General features: G+C 40.4%; 1 long non-coding RNA gene across 1 annotated transcript; it reads right to left on the minus strand.

Moving 5' to 3' along the window:
- Positions 1 to 18,934: 18,934 nt before the first annotated feature.
- Positions 18,935 to 20,001, minus strand: LOC311023222. Its single transcript, XR_014598196.1, has 3 exons — positions 19,880 to 20,001; positions 19,557 to 19,792; positions 18,935 to 19,252 (listed from the first exon to the last, which is right to left on the minus strand). It is a non-coding gene; the product is annotated as an uncharacterized lncRNA (long non-coding RNA).
- Positions 20,002 to 20,238: the final 237 nt, after the last annotated feature.

The following is a 20,238-nucleotide window of genomic DNA, read 5'->3' on the forward strand; positions in this document are numbered from 1 at the left end:
GTAATACACAAAGGATCAGTAAGCGATTACCATCACACGGGAGCTCATGAATGAACTGGCGTTCGTTCGGCGGGACCCCGGTCCTTTAACTGATGGTAGATCACTTACTGAGCTCGTGCATGTGTCCGAGGTTGGACACACACTGTTACCGAAATAAAACCCAGCGGCGTGGGTACACAATCAGCATTCGAATACAACAATACAGGAAGCAATTAATGGACTCGGAGGTCCGTGATCAAAACTTAAAACATGTTAACAAGAATTACAAGCATAACCTACACTATCAATCTTACGTCTCTGCCCAGACAAAAGCCTCTTACTGGGACTTCCGGTGGAGAAGGGAATGGAGTAGACGCATGTCTCGCGCTTTCCTGCGCTGACCTGAAAAAACACAACTTTTCACAACCCAACCACAACCCGACTGCTCAGTAAAAGTGAGTACTATACTCTACATGCTCTATGGCCTCCGGAACCAGGCTGGCTAAGGAAAGAGAAACCGCGAGAGAGGACTCGCCCGCCATGGCTAATCAGATTAGCATGCCTGCTCTGACTAGCCTGTTGGAGGAGCACTGCCGCTCCATATCGGCGGCACTTTCCGCTGAGCTCAGATCAGCCTTTATCTCCCTCGAAGCTAAACTAGATACGGTGCAGGCCACAGTGACTGACTTTGGTGAACGAATTGCGAGCCTGGAGTCCAATGCCAACTTAACGGAAGAACGCATCATGCTCCACTTTATCAGAGGCTTGTGTCAAGCTCAAAGCCAAAAACATCGACCTGGAGGGACCAAGCCGGCGTAACAACATCAGGATTGTCGGCCTGCCGGAGTCCATAGAAGGTCCACGACCCACAACCTTTTTTTCGGATGTCCTGTTGGAGATATTCGGGAACAGGTGCTACAAACCCCGCCAGAGCTGGACCGAGCCCACCGCTCCCTAGCTCCAAAGCCGCGGCAAGGAGACAGGCCCAGGCCCGTGATCGTTTGCTGTCACCGACACCAGACTAAGGAACTAATAGTCCGGGAGGCCCGCAAACGGAGGAATGACCTGAAGTACCGTGATTTGCCGGTCCGCATCTACGAGGATTACTGCCCCGACGTTTTAGAGCAACGGGCGGCCTACCGCGATGTTATGGCTAAGCTGTACAACCTGGGCCTCCGACCGGCTCTGCTTTACCCATCAAAGCTCCAAATCACTAAGAAAGACGGCACTAAGAAATGTTTCTCCTCAGTTGAAGAAGCCACTGCCTACGTGAGTTCCATGCCCGCCCCATGACTTGACCTGGTAGCCGGTGCACGGACTAATTCACTAGCGGCCAACGCTAACACCATTACGGGCGTGGGCCGCGGGATGACTCGCCCAACCGGTAAGAGTGTCTCGACATAATATTTAACACACAGTGACTCTCCTTTTTCTAGTGTTTTATGATGCTCCTCGAACACTGAGACTGTATACATCTGTAAATATCCACTTGGGCTTGTTGTACCAAGGCTGAGTATGGAGACTACCCTCTGTTTGTTTTGGTTAGCTCGGCCTCACAGCCCGTTTAACTGTTAATTACTTAACAGGTTCTTCATATTCTGTTAGGGGTAATATCAGTTAAACATTTAATACAAAGATATCCGTCACATCGCAGTGTGAGTCCGGATAACTGTTTGGTTTTTGTTTTTCTATTACATGAAGATGCAACCTCCTCTATTTTTGTTTCCCACTCCCGGATCATATCGCCCCCTACTGTTCTAAAAGAGGTGAAACAGGGTGAAAACTCACACTGTTATGTTTTTTTTCTTCTTTATTGGTCTACAATACCTTTTATGCAAACGTTATGCTCGCATCTGAATAATACTCGTTATAAGCCTTATCATGTATAATATACATAGTTTAATATGGGAGCCACTAAACCTTTTCTCAGTTCAGTACTTGATTATCTGTACTATATGGGTTACACTAAATCCTGCGGGAGTGATGAAGCCATGGGGATCTGTGAGTATAAAGAAACTGGAAGCTATACAAGGGTTTTTGAATGTGTTAATGGGGTTCTCTGTTATTTTTGCTTTCGTATTTTCTTTTTTTTTTTCTTTTCTTTCTTTCTTCCTTGTCCCCTCCCCCCTCCCTCAGGGCATCACCACCATACATCTTTACTTAACAAAGGGTGAATAATGCACAACACAACTACACCTCAGAATCAGGGCTGCAGGTTTGTGTCGTGGAACGTTAGGGGAATCAATGGTTTAATTAAGAGAGGCAAAGTGATTTCACATTTGAGACAACTCAAAGGGGATATTTATTTCCTTCAAGAAACTCACCTTAAGACTTCCGAGACTTCTCGTATTAAAAGACCTTGGATGAGTCATATATTTCATTCCAATTTCTCTGCAAGGGCGAGAGGGGCGGCCATCATTATAAGTAAAAATATAACATTTGAGCCAACAAAATCTATTGAAGATCCCATTGGGCACTTTGTGGCTGTTTCAGGCAAGTTGTTTGACATCCCTGTTATTTTAGTGAGTGTCTATGGGATGATGACAAATTCATTACCCACCTTTTCTCGTCTCTCCCAGATATAGACAGTCACCACCCGATTATAGGCGGTGATTTCAATCTCATTCAAGATCCTGTTCTAGATAGGTCCTCCTCTAAACCCCTTACTCTGTCCAACTCTGCCACTACATTAAGATCTTTTATAAATCAGCTCAGCCTATGTGACCCTTGGAGATCTCTTAATCCATCCACCAAAGCCTTTTCTTTTTTTTTCCCATGTCCATCGCACATATTCTAGAATTGATTTTTTTGTTGTTGATAATAGGTTGTTGCATTGGGTCAACTCTAGCGAGTATCACAGTATAGTGATCTCAGATCATGCTCCCACGTCAGTTGTCATAAAATTCCCAAACCTTAGCCCTCCTCAGACACTTTGGAAACTTTCTCATTTTTTACTGAATAATCCACATTTAAAAAAATTCTTTAAAGACGAAATAACCAATTTTTTTCATGCAAATGACACTCCAGACATCTCAAGAAGCACTTTATGGGAGGTGTGTAAAGCATATCTGAGGGGTCAGGCTATCTCATTTGCCTCCCGGCACGGAAAGGATGGTCTGGCTATCAGATCAACTCGTTGGCATCGACAGACAATATGCCACCACCCCTACTCCTTCTCTTTATGACCAACGTCTCAAACTCCAGGCTGAGTTTGACCTTTTGTCAACATCCAAGGTTGAAACTAAGCTGTTAAAAACAAAGCAACGCTATTTTGAAATGGGAGACAAGGCGGGCAAACTCCTCGCTCATCAGGCTAGAACCGCAGCGCTTTCAAGGCTGATCCCTAGGATACCATCAGGGACAGTGGTCACTGACCCAAAATCAGTAAACGATGCGTTCTTGAATTTCTATTCCGATTTGTACTCTTCTGAGTACTCACCTGAAATCTGGAAGAACCACAACCCCCTGGAGATGCTCTCATATCCTGAAGTTGATAGCAATCTCGCTAATAAATTAGGCACACCAATCGTAACGGCAGAAGTACAGGAGGCGATTGGGCAGCTACAGAACGGCAAATCCCCAGGTCCAGATGGGTTTGTAGTAGAATTCTACAAAGCATATTCAAACCTAATAGCCCCACATTTGGTAAATCTCTACAACGAATCCTTTAATAATGGCAGATTGCCCCCAACCCTATCAGAAGCTAATATCTCTCTTTTACTGAAAAAAGACAAAGACCCCCTAGAATGTAGCAACTATAGGCCTATTTGCTCTAGCTATCGAACCATTGGCCACTTGGCTTCGGGAGGAGGGGAGAGTCGAGGGCATCACCAGGAATGATGTTACCTATAAGCTATCCCTATATGCAGATGATTTGCTATTATATGTGTCGAACCCGGCTTCGTCTATCCCCATTATCACAGACATTCTAACTCAATTTGGCAAATACTCTAGTTACAAATTAAATTTTAATAAAAGTGAACTTCTTCCTATCAATCACCTGTCTAAGAAGATGCCATCATCCACACTCCTGTTCAGAGTTGTCTCAGAGGGGTTTCGATATCTAGGCATATTTGTCACCGCTTCCTTCAAGGACCTCTTTAACAAAAATTTCCGTCCTCTTATTGAAAAGTGTAAACTTGATCTGACTCGCTGGTCCTCCCTCCCCCTCTCCCTATCTGGCAGAGTCAACCTGGTTAAGATGGTGATTCTCCCTAAATTTCTTTACTTGTTCAAACATATCCCCCTCCTATTTTTATTAGACGATCCTTCTTTCAACAACTAGACCAGACAATATCTTTGTTTCTATGGTTAAACAAGCCACCCCATATTAGAAAAGCTGTTTTACAGCTACCCAAAAAGCTGGGCGGTCTTGCCCAATCTTATCCAGTATTATTGGGCATGCAACATTAACAAACTCGGTCATTGGCTGGACAGAGGAGCCGACACAGGCCCCTTGTGGGCTTTGATAGAACTACGGTCCTCAAAGTTTTCTTTACAGTCCCTCACCGCGCCACTCCCCCTCAAGATTCATAATATTTCACAGAACCCTGTTGTTAACAACTCACTGAAAATATGGACGCAGTTTCGTAAACACTATGGCTTGAATGACCCTTCAGCCATGGCCCCAGTTGTTAAAAACCATTTATTCCCACCCTACCTTTACTACCTGGCGAAACAAAGGTTTGCTACATGTAAAGGACTTTTTCAGAGATAACAAATTTACTGATTTTGTTTTCCTTACAATAGCTACAAGGTTATGGTCACTACAACCTATAGGGACATATATGGAGGCAGAACAAACCTCAGGAACATTTACATTTATGTGATCAATACAAGTAGCAACTCTGGTGCCATCGCCCTTCAAACTTATTCTGGTGGGTTTCTTTACAACCTGCGAGAAACTACAAGCAGCACATGTATCCATAAGTTTAATTTTTATTGGACAACAAGAGGAATTCCAGTCAACATTCATATCACCCAAAAAGTACACTTCATGATTAGAACTACCCACATGATCTAGCATATCACAAATTGTGTCTAAATAGCAGCTATTAGCATTAGGGGGCCTGTAACAGCATCCTAGTAATATTGGTTTAATATGTGTCAGATGAATTTGTAACCAGAGTACTTCAGTATCAGATGTCATCAGGTCATCCCTAACTAGAGCAGGTATATGACTTTGAATATAACAAGCAACCCCTCCACCATATGAATTCCTGTCTTTTCAAAAATATTATATCCATTTATTATCTGTGATGAATCCTCAAATGTACCGTCTAAATGAGTTTCTGACACTGCCAATATGTGTAAAGTATTTACCAACAGTACATCAGCAACTTCAGTCAATTCATTCCTGATACTGCATATGTTAAGGTGGGCAATTCTAAGCCCTTTCTTAGGCAGCTTATCAAACATTACCAATTAAACCTTCCAATTTAGAAAACCCATTATCATAGCAAAGTTGCCAACTAAAATGACATGTTGCAGCTGTAACATACACACACTAACATACACATAACACATAAAAACACCCACATTTATTTGTCCTTCAACATTGTGTGGAAGCCTACACTGTAAAAAAAAAATCCTAATTTTACGGTATATGACTAATTTTTTACAGTAGTTTTTCTGTTCTTTGAAAATAGTGTACAAAACTGTAAAATTACAGACTTTACCAGTAAATGAACAATCTGCCTGTTATTTTAAGTATTATGACAGTAATGACAAACTACATTTATTTCTCATTTTTTTTACAGAAAAATACTATATTAATTATATATTATCTTTCCGTTTTCTTAAATTAAATACAAATTATTGTAAAATGACAGTAATTCTCTATAATTAAATATGTTACTTGTCATAAAAAGGTTTATGTCCATAAAAACAATCTTAACACTTTTCTCTGCAATTTACGGTACATCTTATTATTTTCACATTTGCATGTAATTATACATTCAACCTGCAATTAAATATGTAGCTTGTTATATGAAGGTTTATTTCCATACAAACAATCTAATGTTTTTCTCTGTAATTTTAAGGTAAATCTTATTAGTTTTAGATTTATGTGTACTTTTACATTCAAACTCTGTAATTAAATATGTAGCTCATTATATTAAGATATATGTCCAAATAAATAAATCTTATTAGTTCACTAGTACTATGTGGTATGTATAAAAGTACTTTGGATTAGACTAGATAGTATTAGACTAGTGAGTACTTTAATATTCAAACTGTAATTCTGGATATAATGGCAATGTTTCTAACAAAAATACGTACAGGTCAGGCTGTCTGTGCAGACAGGTATGGCGTGTCTTTCAGTGGCTGAAGGCAGCGTAAGGTGTGGGGAGGTCAAAAACAGGTCAATGACGGCAATCGGTAAACTTGTTGATGGGTAAAGCTTGAATTCGGATGATGCTTAAATAATGATTATCGCAAAATAAAAAAATATGAGTGGGTAAGCATTTATACATTCCAATAAAAATATTTTTTATCTATTATATCTATGTTACATCAAACTGGAATAGGCCTTTATCTGCTGTTCAGCAAGTAATGCAAGTACCAGTAAAAATATTGATGCTTTTGATATTTTGCTTAAATCAAGTGAAGTCAACTCATCTTTGTTTATATAGTGCTTTACACATAATGCAGTAGATCGTGTGTGACAGAGAGAGAGAGAGAGAGAGAGAGAGAGAGAGAGAGAGAGAGAGAGACTTATGTAATTAAATATATACCCACCTACAAATAAAAATAAATAAACATTTATTTTCTTTATCATCTTTTCCTGATTAAGAAAAAGATACCACTTTTTCCTGATACAATTGATACAAAGATACCATCTTTTCCTGATACAATTGCTATTGGCTGTCTTGCCATGTTGCTTTGAATGTGATTGGTTGATGTGGCTGTCATCACGAAAACTGGCCAATGACAACTGTGCGCCTTCTTTTTGAAAATATGTCAGTTTGAATGGGTACGCGCTGGCAATCGTGCACTAGTGGACTACCTGACCACTAACGTATTACCTGGATTATTACCTGGACTATTTTACATCTGCTCGCCATGTTTTCATTTGGAGCGAATCTGAGTTGTGGGATTTCAACGGAGAACAAAAAAGTGGAGTATGGACACAGTTGAAGGGTCAGACGGATCTGTTTGGTCAGCTATTGCTTGGACTTCACTACATAACTGTTCTGCTGTATCAGGTGAGAATACATTTCCCTTCTCTTTGTAAAATCATAACCTAACGCAGTGTTTGTGTTCATTCCCTTAATTTACAGTGATGGTCTTGTCAAACTGTTAGCTAACTGTTAACTACTGTTATCGTATAGTCGTAGGTGATTAACGTTATTTTAGCACATTTAGGTCATTTCGGTCAGCACCGAAATGTGTTTCTGAAAACATTCAATGCGACAGGAAAAGGCAACGACCACGCCTAGAGCCTGAACAGCCTTGCAGGGAAAAACACAGTGCCCAACCCCTAACACCAGAGCCAGAAAACACAATACAACAACCACCCCGAGTGACAAAAACACAGAACCGTAACATAACCTCTGTTATGTCACTGTTTATCTTTAGTTTCTCTTGTATTATCTTGATCAATCTTGCTTCTTTATTATTTATTTGATCTCATTGTTGGAAATACACTTTGATTAGCAGTAAAACAGCATAAATGGACATGCTGAATTATCCAACAAGCCCTCCAACTCATACGACCAAATAGGTCGTGTGTCATGTCCTCAAATACGACCTCTGGGAGCGTACGTTAGATGAGCACTCCTACTGGTGACATAAGAGCATTGCATATTGCGTGGATTAATCCTCGACGTGCGTATTGCGGAGATTCTTCCGCAACGACGATAGTAGTGGCTGGAACTTCATTGGACTAATGAAGGTAAGTACAGTAAATTGTGTTTAATTAATATTTGAGAACAATAGAACAGTGTCAGCAAGTTTTTAAATGTTGTATCGCCGTCTGCTGTATCGCCGTAGTAATGCGTTTTAATGTTGTTTCGCCGTCTAGTATATTATCCAGAATTACTGCAGGGGATAATATTTAAGCTAGCATGTTTTCATGTTAGCTAGCTAGCTAACTGACCTTTCACGATAATATTATCCCCTGTAGAAATTCTAGATAATATACTAGACGGCGAAACAACATTAAAACGCATTACTACAGGGGGTAATATTAACGTGAAAAGTCAGCTAGGTAGCTAGCTAGGATTTTCGCCGTCTAATCCGTACTCCAGATGCAAAAAACAAAACAAAAAAACATAATTTGTTCTGATAACGGCGCAGAAGGTGGGAGACCATCTCTGTAGCCTTTTGATTATTGTTAAAGCATAAAGGTAATAATTATAGTCCTAAAACAGCATGCATGTTATGGATGTTAGGTGTCAGATACTCCTTCATCACTATGTAAATGCCAGCCCCCCTCATCCCCCTTCAACTTGAGTACTGCGTCTAGTATATCATCTACAAATTACTACAGGGGATAATATTAGCGTTATAAGATCTAACGTAAAGTTAAAACAACTAGCCAAAACTTATTTTTGGAAAACTCATCTAGCTAGCATTATAACAGCTATGTAAATATGACTTTTAGAAGACGTCAGGACATGCACAGGTAAAAACCAGACAGACAGGTGTCCATCAGTGTCTGTAAGATGATTGTTAAATGTTATTATCATATTTTACATACTTATTTTAGAGATGCTTGCTGTTAATCTACCAATTACAATTCCTATTTTTTTAAATAAAGCGTGTATCATTAGATCATTTAAAAGTGTGAATATGTGTCTATATGTAAAATAATAGTTTTTTATATGATTATATATACACTCAACAAAAAGATAAACGCAACACTTTTGTTTTTGCTCCCATTTTTCATGAGATGGACTTAAAGATCTAAAATTCATTCCAGATACACAATATTACCATTTCTCTCAAACATTGTTCACAAATCAGTCTAAATGTGTGATAGTGAGCACTTCTGCTTTGCTGAGATAATCCATCCCACCTCACAGGTGTGCCACATCAAGATGCTGATCTGACATCATGATTAGTGCACAGGTGTGCCTTAGACTGTCCACAATAAAAGGCCACCCTGAAATGTGCATTTTTTTGCTTTATTGGGGGTCTGGGGACTCAGAACCAGTCAGTATCTGGTGTGACCACCATTTGCCTCATGCAGTGCAACACATCTTCTTCGCATAGAGTTGATCAGATTGTCAATTGTGGCCTGTGGAATGTTGGTCCACTCCTCTTCAATGGCTGTGCAAAGTTGCTGGATATTAGTGGGAACTGGTACACGCTGTCGTATACGCCAGTCAAGCACATCCCAAACATGCTCAATGGGTGACATGTCCGGTGAGTATGCTGGCCATGCAAGAACTGGGACATTTTCAGCTTCCAAGAATTGTGTACAGATCACATGGGGCCGTGCATTATCTTGCTGAAACATGAGGTGATGTTCATGGATGTATGGCACAACAATGGGCCTCAGGATCTCATCAAGGTATCTCTGTGCATTCAAAATGCCATCAATAAAATGCACCTGTGTTCTTCGTCCATAACAGATGCCTGCCCATACCATAACCCCACCACCACCATGGGCCACTCGATCCACAACATTGACATCAGCAAAGCGCTCACCCACACGACGCCATACACGCTGTCTGCCATCTGCCCTGAACAATGTAAACCGAGATTCATCCGTGAAGAGAACACCTCTCCAACGTGCCAGACGCCATCGAATGTGAGCATTTGCCCACTCAAGTCTGTTACGGCGACGAGCTGGAGTCAGGTCAAGACCCCGATGAGGACGACGAGCATGCAGTTGAGCTTCCCTGAGACGATTTCTGACAGTTTGTGCAGAAATTGTTTGGTTATGCAAACCAATTGTTTCAGCAGCTGTCTGAGTGGCTGGTCTCAGACGATCTTGGAGGTGAACCTGGTGGATGTGGAGGTCCTGGGCTGGTGTGGTTACACGTGGTCTGCGGTTGTGAGGCCGGTTGGATGTACTGCCCTATTCTCTGAAACGCCTTTGGAGACGGCTTATGGTGGAGAAATGAACATTCAATGCACGAGCAACAGATCTGGTTGACATTCCTGCTGTCAGCATGCCAATTGCACGCTCCCTCAATGCTTGTGGCATCTGTGGCATTTTGCTGTGAGACAAAACTGCACATTTCAGAGTGGCCTTTTATTGTGGGCAGTATAAGGTACACCTGTGCACTAATCATGATGTCAGATCAGCATCTTGATGTGGCACACCTGTGAGGTGGGATGGATTATCTCAGCAAAGCAGAAGTGCTCACTATCACACATTTAGACAGATTTGTGAACAATGTTTGAGAGAAATGGTAATATTGTGTATCTGGAATTAATTTTAGATCTTTAAGTCCATCTCATGAAAAATGGGAGCAAAAACAAAAGTGTTGCATTTATATTTTTGTTGAGTGTATATGATCTCAATATCTGTCAATTTCTATCATCCTGTCTAAAACCTGTATATGTATATGAGATTTCAAAAACTTAAGTAGGGATGAAAAACCTTTACAAAAGCAATAAAGCCAAAATCTGATTGATCACAGAAGTTTGTGCAACATCTGACACTAGACAGGTACTAGATACTATTAGGATACCACCTCACATATGTCATGTAGTTGTTAATTCTATAACAAGTATTTATTCTTGATTTCAGATCACTTCTATTGCCCTCTTCCTCTACAAGATTATCAGGGCTATAGTTTTCATGTATTCACTTGATAAAACTAATTTGATCCTGATTAATATTATACTATTGCACTTTGAAAACCAAAATGTTGGGTACTGTGACAAGATTTTATAAGGTAAGGTACGCTGACCTCTGTCAACAAAGTATGAGTGAGAAAATTAAATCCTTATCCCCTGCTATTCTTATCCCTATTCATGTTTCTTTCCCCAGATGCCTACACAGAAAGATTGTGTGTCTTGTAAAAGGCAGATTGGGGTGGCAAGCAAGACCTGTAAGCACTGTGGTGGAAAGCAGCCATACAAAGATAGGCTGGAGAGGCAAATGGAGAAATTAGGTCAGGATTGGAAAGATCCACAAAAGAAAAACTGCAGCATTAATAAAATCTACGATTCCACAAATCTATTGGTAAGTATTTTTTCCTTTCAGAATGTTGTCATAGAATACAAAGTAAACGATATCTGATCTTGACATAAACATTGCTATATTGCCATTACTTCACTGACCTTTTCAGCATTCTAACCTTTATCCCTGTTTGTCCTGTATTGTGCATGAAATCCTGAGTTCTCAATTAACTAAATATGTCATAAGCTACATTATATTTCTTTAATACTACATTTAATTACATTGAAGGAAGAGCACTAAAAGAACAAAACATAAAAAGCACAAGCGCCTTTTTCATAGCTTGTTCAAAGCGGGACTATTGCTGCGTTATTCTGTATAAACTGAACATTTGCTGAATTTGGGGTGGGGGAGGTTCAATGTTGTTCCTCCTCTGTGCCAGCACCAGAACCAACTGAACCAGTACACGCTGTGGGTGTCACCCCTGTGTAAAAGTTGGAGCTTGCATGCTGCTTCTCCCCAAGAAGAGATGTCTCGCTTATCCAGGAACACAAAGAAAAGATATTTGTTATAAATCATGAGTTACCTGTCACTAGAAAAGAGCAGAGAAGCAGAATAATTTTTAAATAGTACAGAGAAATGCACCTGCTAGTAGTTAGGGTGCTGCTCACACCATGCCTCATGTCTCTGATCCCAGCATTACCTGTTTTGATTCCACCACCATCTAAAATCATGTACTAAGGTGGCATTCTGCTGATCTTACCTAGTTCAGTGTAAATTAATAAAGGTGGTTTAAAGAGGTGGCTTAGTTGCACTCTTTTCCCCTTAAAAAATGTGTACTGGAAACAGTGAGAGACAGCAGAGAGGGGACAGGTTAATCAGATAGTTTTTAGAGAAAGAAAATCAGAAATAGTCTTTGTATGCAAAGTAACACACGGCACAGATTTGACCACAGTTGACTATGCAAACAAAACAAAAATCAAAACAGTCAAGACTTGGGGAGAAAATTAAAAATACTGTTGTATCCACAATAATAGGAAAGCAATCTAGTTGACCAAAAATATAGATCATAAGAAACAATTCTCATTTTAGAAATGTAACTGTGAGGTTGCTCCATGTCTAAGCCGACAGTTTCTGCTTCTGATATAGTTTGTATCAGAAGCAGTGCTTTCACATGTATGGATACACAGAAGAGTCTTTCTCTTGTCCCTCGCTGAATTCCAATAGTATTTAAGTATGTTTTGTTTTTTGCTAAAGATTTGAAGAAGAATTGTTACTTCTCAATGTATAGCTTTCTACCAAAGTGTAAAATATACATTTTCAGCATTAGCCTGACTTGATATGTTTCTAATTTTCAGTCTTGTGATTTTGTGTCAACTTTGTTCCAGCTCCACAAATGGAAAATATTAGAGCGCAATCCAGTCCTCCTCCTCGCCAAAAGAACTGCACGTGGCTTTGTTGCGGAGTGCCTCTGTCCGTGGCAAAAGAGGACACCAAGGATGCCTTAGCCACAATAAAGAAGATCTATGAAAGTCTCCTTAATGGTAATGCACACAAATGTCCATGTCATATTTACACCCAATCCATAGTGAATTCAGGATGAATTTAAAAAGAAAAAATGACTTACATCTGTTTATAGCAAAGTAAATATTTAGTCTTTAACTGTGTCCCCACGGTTTGATTGCATATTTTCCTCTTGATTTATCCCATAGTGGTAAAATGTGTCTTTCAATAGTAGTGACATGTCTTTTCACAGCTAACAGTTTTGTGCTCTAATCACATGGCACGTAAAGGTTATCTTATCTGTCCTCAAATAAGTTTCACATTAGGGCTGTTCGATTTTGCCCAAAAATTAAATCTCGATTTTCTTCTCTCAAAATCCGATTTTCGATTACGATTACGATTATTTTGTGAAATGACAAAAGGCAAAGAAATTATTTCAAATATGCTGTTTTTTATTGAACATTTTGCAAATAATTTCCCCATTGGGATTTGAGTGCAAACCTCGCTCTTATTAAACAAAAAATCCCTCAAGGGATTAATATAAAGAACAATTAATGAACTTTTGCCATCTGGCTTTGCTCCATGTTATCTTCTTGTAGACCTCTTGTAAACAAAAAAAAATAAAACAATCCCTTTGGGATTAAGATAAAAACTTCACTTTCACATGTATCTTAAGATGTGTCCATTAAACAAAAATTAATGAATAAAGTGCAGAACTTTAACTTAACTAAAAAATCGATTTTACGAGCTTCACGTTTTTAACATCGTCCTAACTACATAATCGCGATTACGATTTAAAATCGATTAATCAAACAGGCCTATTTCACATTAACATTTTTATAACAAAAACCCAAGAGCAACATCACTGCAAGACACAATGGGCCCTAGTTTCGTAGACCAGGCGCAGTCAGCTTTCAGCGCAGCTGCGCCGCGCCGACGGGGTGTGTCCGCTTGGACTTTGCAAGTTTCGTGCACCGCGCAGGCTCGCGCAGGCACTCCTCCCGTCTCGCCCACCGGCGCAAGTGGGAAAGAGGGAGGAGAAGAAGGCGTGAGTGGGAGACGAGGAGGAGACGAGGAGGAGACGAGGCGTGGACTGGGATTAATACAGCCGATTCAGATCTTCACCAATCAAATGAGCTCCTCTCCTCACCTTTAATGCGTTAGGGGAGGTTCAGTGCAAGTTCCGTCACTTGACAACCCGATGACAGAAGCAGCGCCGCTGCTCCCACCACGCGCATCACGCGCTGTGCGCGCGTATCATAATAATGCCCATATTATAAAAAACAGGAGAGAGAGAGGGAGATGTTTTGGTCCGAGAGGCTGAGTTTCCGTTACGCGTGCCATCCGCCTTTGATCTGACGTCAGATGTGACGGGACAATCTATATAGATATAAATTCACGTGTTGATTCAATTAGTTGCATTAAATAGTGTTTGTTGTGATTATGTATTGCATTTAAATGTGCCTGGAACTGTGGAAACCTGCCTGTGAGGTCTCGGTGACGTGTGCGCACTGCGCGCCGGTCCGCCAAACTTCCGATCCGCCAGCTGTGATTCGCATTGAATCAATGGACTTTATTTACGCCTTGCGCCTTGCGCCGAAAGTAGACCAGGTCGGAGCTGGCGAGCTTTCAGCGCAGTCTCGGCGAGGCTTTTTGCCACGAAACTTCCGCTACGCCAAGCTGAATCTGTGACGCCTCCCCCTGCTGCGCCGCCACACCCATCTTGGCGCAGGCGATCCACCAAACTGCCAAACTGACGGTGCGCAAGGCTGCGCGGGTCGAAACTTGCACTGCGCCGGCTGCGCCACCCTGCGCTGGTCTACGAAACTAGGGCCCATTGTCTCCATTATTCCGATTCATTCTCATACACTCATGTTAAGAGATTTTTATGGGACTACGTCTTTGGGTGAAAAATAGAGCTACTGAAAAATATCTGAAATGTGTTTGGGCATGTACCGAAGCCCACTGCCCCCAAGGGCAGTTTTTTTTAATCAACTTTTAGTCAGACAATATGCATTGATAAACAGAATGTGACTACTCTGCACAGCAGCAGTGACAGAGGCACACCACAAAGTAGCAGAAGTCACAATTTATGTGTTTTATTAATATGTATATGTGAGTCAGAAGACTTGGAAAGACAAGACAATGCTTGGGGCATTGGAGTCAAGGGAAAAACAATGTGTTGCCTGCGAATATCCATCTAAAGGCACTATGGCGGCTCCTTCTTGTTCCTATATTATCATACAGCAATATTTTAAACTAATCCCCAGTCAAAAAATGCAGAAGATGACTGCTATCTTGTTTTGTAGATGCATTTTGATTAAACATTTAGCAAGTGGAAAGAGCTGCATTTTTATGTGCCTATGTGACAGAGACATGGCAATAGTTTCAATAGTCTTTGATATGTGTATGTTCGATTTGCAACTGTTTATGCCAATAATCACAACACAGTTTCTTCTTTCCAAAAGTGACTCTGGCTACCAGGACGGAGGAGACTTCACCCATGTCCACCCCGTGTTCTCCTGTCCCAACCTCCCTTGCTCCACCCATGTCCACCCCATGTTCTCCTGTACCCACCTCCCTTGGTCCACCCATGTCCACCCTGTGTTCTCCTGTACCCACCTCCCTTGCTCCACCCATGTCCACCCCGTGTTCTCCTGTACCCACCTCCCTTGCTCCACCCATGTCCACCCTGTGTTCTCCTGTACCCACCTCCCTTGCTCCACCCATGTCCACCCCGTGTTCTCCTGTACCCACCTCCCTTGCTCCACCCATGTCCACCTCGTGTTCTCCTCCTCTATCCACCCCTCTTGCTCCAACAGTGTCCGGCTCCCAGAAACGAAAATTAAGGAAGCCAGACATTAGTGGTATGTTTCTTTTTCTGTGAATCCAAACTGTGTTTGAATTTACTTTGTCAATCAGGCTCATTCTAACCTTTTCTTAGAAGAAGGATCAGGGCCTGCCTTGATGTCATTTGATCAGGCCATATCTCTACAAATGATGGAAAATTCAACAATTATTTTTATAGCAAGTTATTGAATAATCATTACGGATGCACCGAAAATTTTCAGCCAAAAAACGGCCCAAAAGGCCATTTTCGTTTTTTGGTCGAAACACTTTTATCACTGAAACAACTTCGCCGAAACTGAAAGTTGTGATGACGCACAAAAAACACCGCCGTCAGGCCATAGATATGCGCTTGTTCAGTCTGTTGTCCGGCGGAGTCGCTGCCAGACGCTTTTTTGTCGCATTCATGGTGTTGCAGTTAAACTAAACGCTGAACTATTTTTTGTCCCACGTTTTTGAACTGCACACAAACGCAACGCAGCATATCGCCAAGACGCAGAATCACGTTAGACTTAAAGGTTTTTTTTTAATGAGAGAGCATTTAATATTAACAATCTTTCAGCAGGCCAGTCAGTTATAGGCCTGATTCATTTAATGAGTGGCATAAAGTTGAACATTTTATTTTATATTGTGCAGTGTTGTAATGTCAGTGCTAAACAAATATTTCCATAATTGTGTAATTGATTTATTATTTGAAGCATTAATAGTAATAAAGGCAATTGCAATGCCTTGTTTTAGTGATGATACTACACAGTCATAGCCATAAATGCAATGGTACTAATATTCGCATAATCATTTATTTCGGTGTTCCGTTTTCGGTTTTCGGCCTTTGGTTTCCTCATTTTCGGTTTCGGCCAAGAAGTCTCACTTCGGTGCATCCCTAATAATCATATAGTTTCGTCATTAAAAGTGTTCGCATCATTTTGAAATTTTTCCTCATGGCAATATTAAAAAGATGCCTGTTAACAAACGATTTTCTTTTCAATCATTTCAGAATGCCCAGTTCATCAAGGGTTAGAAACGTTCCCATACAAGAAAATACTGAGGCATAGAGTCAGAGAGGTTTGTTTCAAGAAGCATAAGAAATTACTGATGATGGAAAATAAATCTTTGGAACCATACACTGTTATTGTCCCCACAGAAATAAGTCAAGGTGCCATATTGCACTTTATTATTTGTTATCACTTGGACTTCATGTTGTATTTACTGTTTTTTTGAAAGACAATTTAACTAATTTTGTCTTGTGTCTTTATTTCTTGTTAAGGACTGTGTCGAGGTCTTAGTGGAATGGCAACCTTGCTCTGGATGGTGTGTATGTTATTTTAAGTTTAGTGTACTGACGGTGATTGGATTAGGGGAACAGAACTAACAAAATATAAGCATTTCTATCAACTTAAACTGCTGCTTGATCAGCAACTGTAAAGGGATGGTTACGATTTACAGGACTACATTTTAGTGATATTGGGTTGTGTTCAGTTTTACTATATACTGTATATTTCTGATGTTTGAAAACAAATGTTCCGTTCATTTCAAACTGTCCTCATATTAAATCAGTTTAACAGTGTAGTCTTTTTTTAGATAACATATCAAAACACAATTAAAGCTTCAGATCCAGACTTGGATGTATTTTTTTTGGCATCAAATGGACTTTTATTGTGCGTGGGTATTTTGATGATAATAAGATAGAATGCATACATAACTGAAGAGTCCATGTCTCATTGTAAGGAGTACAATGTCAGCATGGTGCATATTTCTGATGTCTGAATGTGAAAGTAATGATTTTTCTCGTCTCTCTGTCTGTCTTACAGTGGGACAAAGTGGAGGAATTCTTGGGAGCCCAAAGACAATGTTGTCGCGAAAATTTAAATAAACAAACATTTAAATAAACATATTGTTTTTCTCTTCAACACTGGGTCATTGTGTTACATTGTTATTGTTGTTGAGGTGCAAACAGCGCATGCCCCCCCCCACCCCCTCCTCTGCTGGAGAGCAAAGAGTCACTGAGTCGGGGCACTGAGAGCTGCCCATGATGGTGGAGAGAAGAGAAGACAGCTGTGCGGCACTTTTCACTGCAGCTGAGGAAGACTGCCAAACTCCACACCTTCTTAAAATAAGCGCCTACGTAATTTTTTTCAGGAAACACAGAAAACTGAACCAAATGTTGAGTATATAGTATTTATTTATAATTTTCTCAGGAAGGTCATGTCAATAGATGACTGTTGACACACTTATAACAATAGTGCCACTTATGTAACATATGAGGAATAACTTACTTAGGCAATTTTACATCATTTTACGTGACTTAGGCAAAATAATACTGCTCTACATTCTTTTGACATCAGGCCGTTCTGAAAAAGGGGCAGAATTTCATGATCTTGTCAACTGAGGAATTAGGTGATTTTACCAGCAGGCAGCAACACGTGGAGACCATTTAGGCAAAAAACTCATTTTTGCCAAAAAGTGACTAAGGCAATTATTTTAACAAGGTGACAATGTGATGTGTGCAATAAACTGATTTCCACTGTGGTCTCCTGGCTGCAAAAAAGGTAGAGGAAGGAGAACGAAATGATCTGACGGCTCTATACAGTGCATCACCTCATCTGGATAGATATGTAATAAAATATTATTACATACAGGCTGGTCAGGCGTACTTCCATACGCCTGACCAGCCTGACTTGGTCGAAAAGTCGCCTCTTCGAACGGAGGCTCACCACTATTTTAGAATAGAGAACAGATGTGACAGAATCAAAACATTTGAGCATGTTCCATGTTCATGTGCCCATTGGTTAATAAAAAAATTGCTGTCTATGTGAATTATATTCTGATGAGGAGCTGGCACATTGTACAGTAGTTTCAGTCACCAGTGTATTCACGTGTATGAATGTGTGTGACAATGAGATGAATGTTGACATACTTTGTAAAGCTTTGGAATGGTCACAAACACTAGAAAGCTGTGCTATATAAATACATTCCATTTACCATCCATTTAACCATTAAATGACAAATGTAAATGTTAAAAAAGTGTTCTTCTTACTTCTTACTTTGACAAATCGCTTTGCCAGTGTATTGTGGAGACTCTCCACCTTCCTGCTGTTTCATTCCATTGCAAGCATTGTTATCATATCAGCTCTGCCTGTATAAAACAAAACAGAGAATATGCACATTCAAATCAATTTTATTATCTGGTGTTGTTTCAAAGCATGCCACTTAACTTTTTTTAACCAACCTGACTTGGTCATGTATTTTGTGGTCAGAGCTGCCCTTGAGAGAAAACTGTTGACCTGCTCCACCTCCTCACCAACAGTATTTCCTGCACTATCCTGGTTTCTGCCACTCCACTTCACCTGCTCCAAAATAAACAAACATATACACAAATATATGCACTGCTTATAAAATACCTGTATTTACTTGCTCTCTTGCTTACACCAAAGTGTCCGGGCATGTTTTTGTACTTGTTTCCTCACCAGTTGTAACTGTTAGGCCAGAGATATACTTCCTTTTTAAGCATGTGTGTCCTTAACAACATCTTTATTTCTGAGGACCTGCAAAAGAACTGTCCAAAATGACACTATGCAAAAAAAGGTAGCTATGGTGAACACTAGTTAAAAGCAAGTATATCTCTGGCCTTACAGGAACTTTGACAAGCCCGTAACATGATTACAACATATTAAGTGATTTCACTAATGTGGTCAATCTTCTTATGACACAAACTCTTAACTTGCACACTGTACCTCACATTTGCCAGTGTGAGCCTTGGCATGCATTACAGAGAGGAAAGGCCTCATGGCTGTAAGTATTTGGAGCTCAGGCAACTTCACTGCCATCTTCTCCAAATATGGCCAATACCTGTAGAGAAAACCACTTAGTGCTTAGGTTGCATACTGACATGATTATAGGGAGATAAATCAGAGGTAGTAACCAGTAAAATCTCTGTTACCAACCGAAGAACAACATGTATCAAAAACAATGCTAGAGATAATAATGCCTTATATCTGGTGGACATGGAGGTTATACCACATAAGCTATATTAACTTTCTACAGCCATAAAAAAGGCATGATTCTAGGCCTGTTGTGGCAATCTACAAGGAATTAATACAATGCAAAATACCAGTGAAAACTTCATTTATGACTTGGAAAGGGTTAAGATTACCTGCAAGTGAGGTCCATACAAAAGAACGTTATGTTTGCAGCTTCAGCAAGCTCTTTCTGCAGGAACAATGGGTAGGCATAGATTTCACCACGGTAGTGGTTTAAGCCTTGAAGCAGAATGCCATGTCTGCAAACGGCAATTTCCAGGCCCTCCTCGTCCACCTTGGCCCTGGACTTTCGTGAGGTTTCTCGCCCTGCTGTAAAAGTTGCCGGCCCACAGACGTCATGACCAGTCCTCTGAAAGGAGACACAATCTGTTATATGTAGCCCAGAGACAAGTTAAAAAAAGAAAAAGAAGTGGTAGGAGGTTGGATAAAACCTTACAATCGTCATTTGGCTTCTAATATGATCCACAAAGGCAGACACTTTGGCATCTTCAGCGATGAACAGGCCATCAAAGAGAGGTGGTTCATCTGTCCTGTTAAATCAGAAGAATTTCCTTGTTTTATTACAGCCTTTATGTCACCTGTCGAAATTAATGCTGATATTTCACATCAGCGGAGTAGTTAAATATTACTGTGATTTACTGTGGAGGTAAAAATAAATAACATTACTGAAGTTATTGGCCATGGATTAGGGCCATGGAACCGAAACAAAAAGGTATTACTAAGATTAGAAAAATAGTTTGCTGACCCTTTGGACTTTTTGAAGCGGTAGTGCTTTCTGTTACCATCAGCAGATAT

The sequence above is a fragment of the Eutrigla gurnardus genome (assembly GCF_963514095.1).
Source record: "Eutrigla gurnardus genome assembly, chromosome: 13".
In the NCBI taxonomy this organism is placed as follows: Eukaryota; Metazoa; Chordata; class Actinopteri; order Perciformes; family Triglidae; genus Eutrigla; species Eutrigla gurnardus.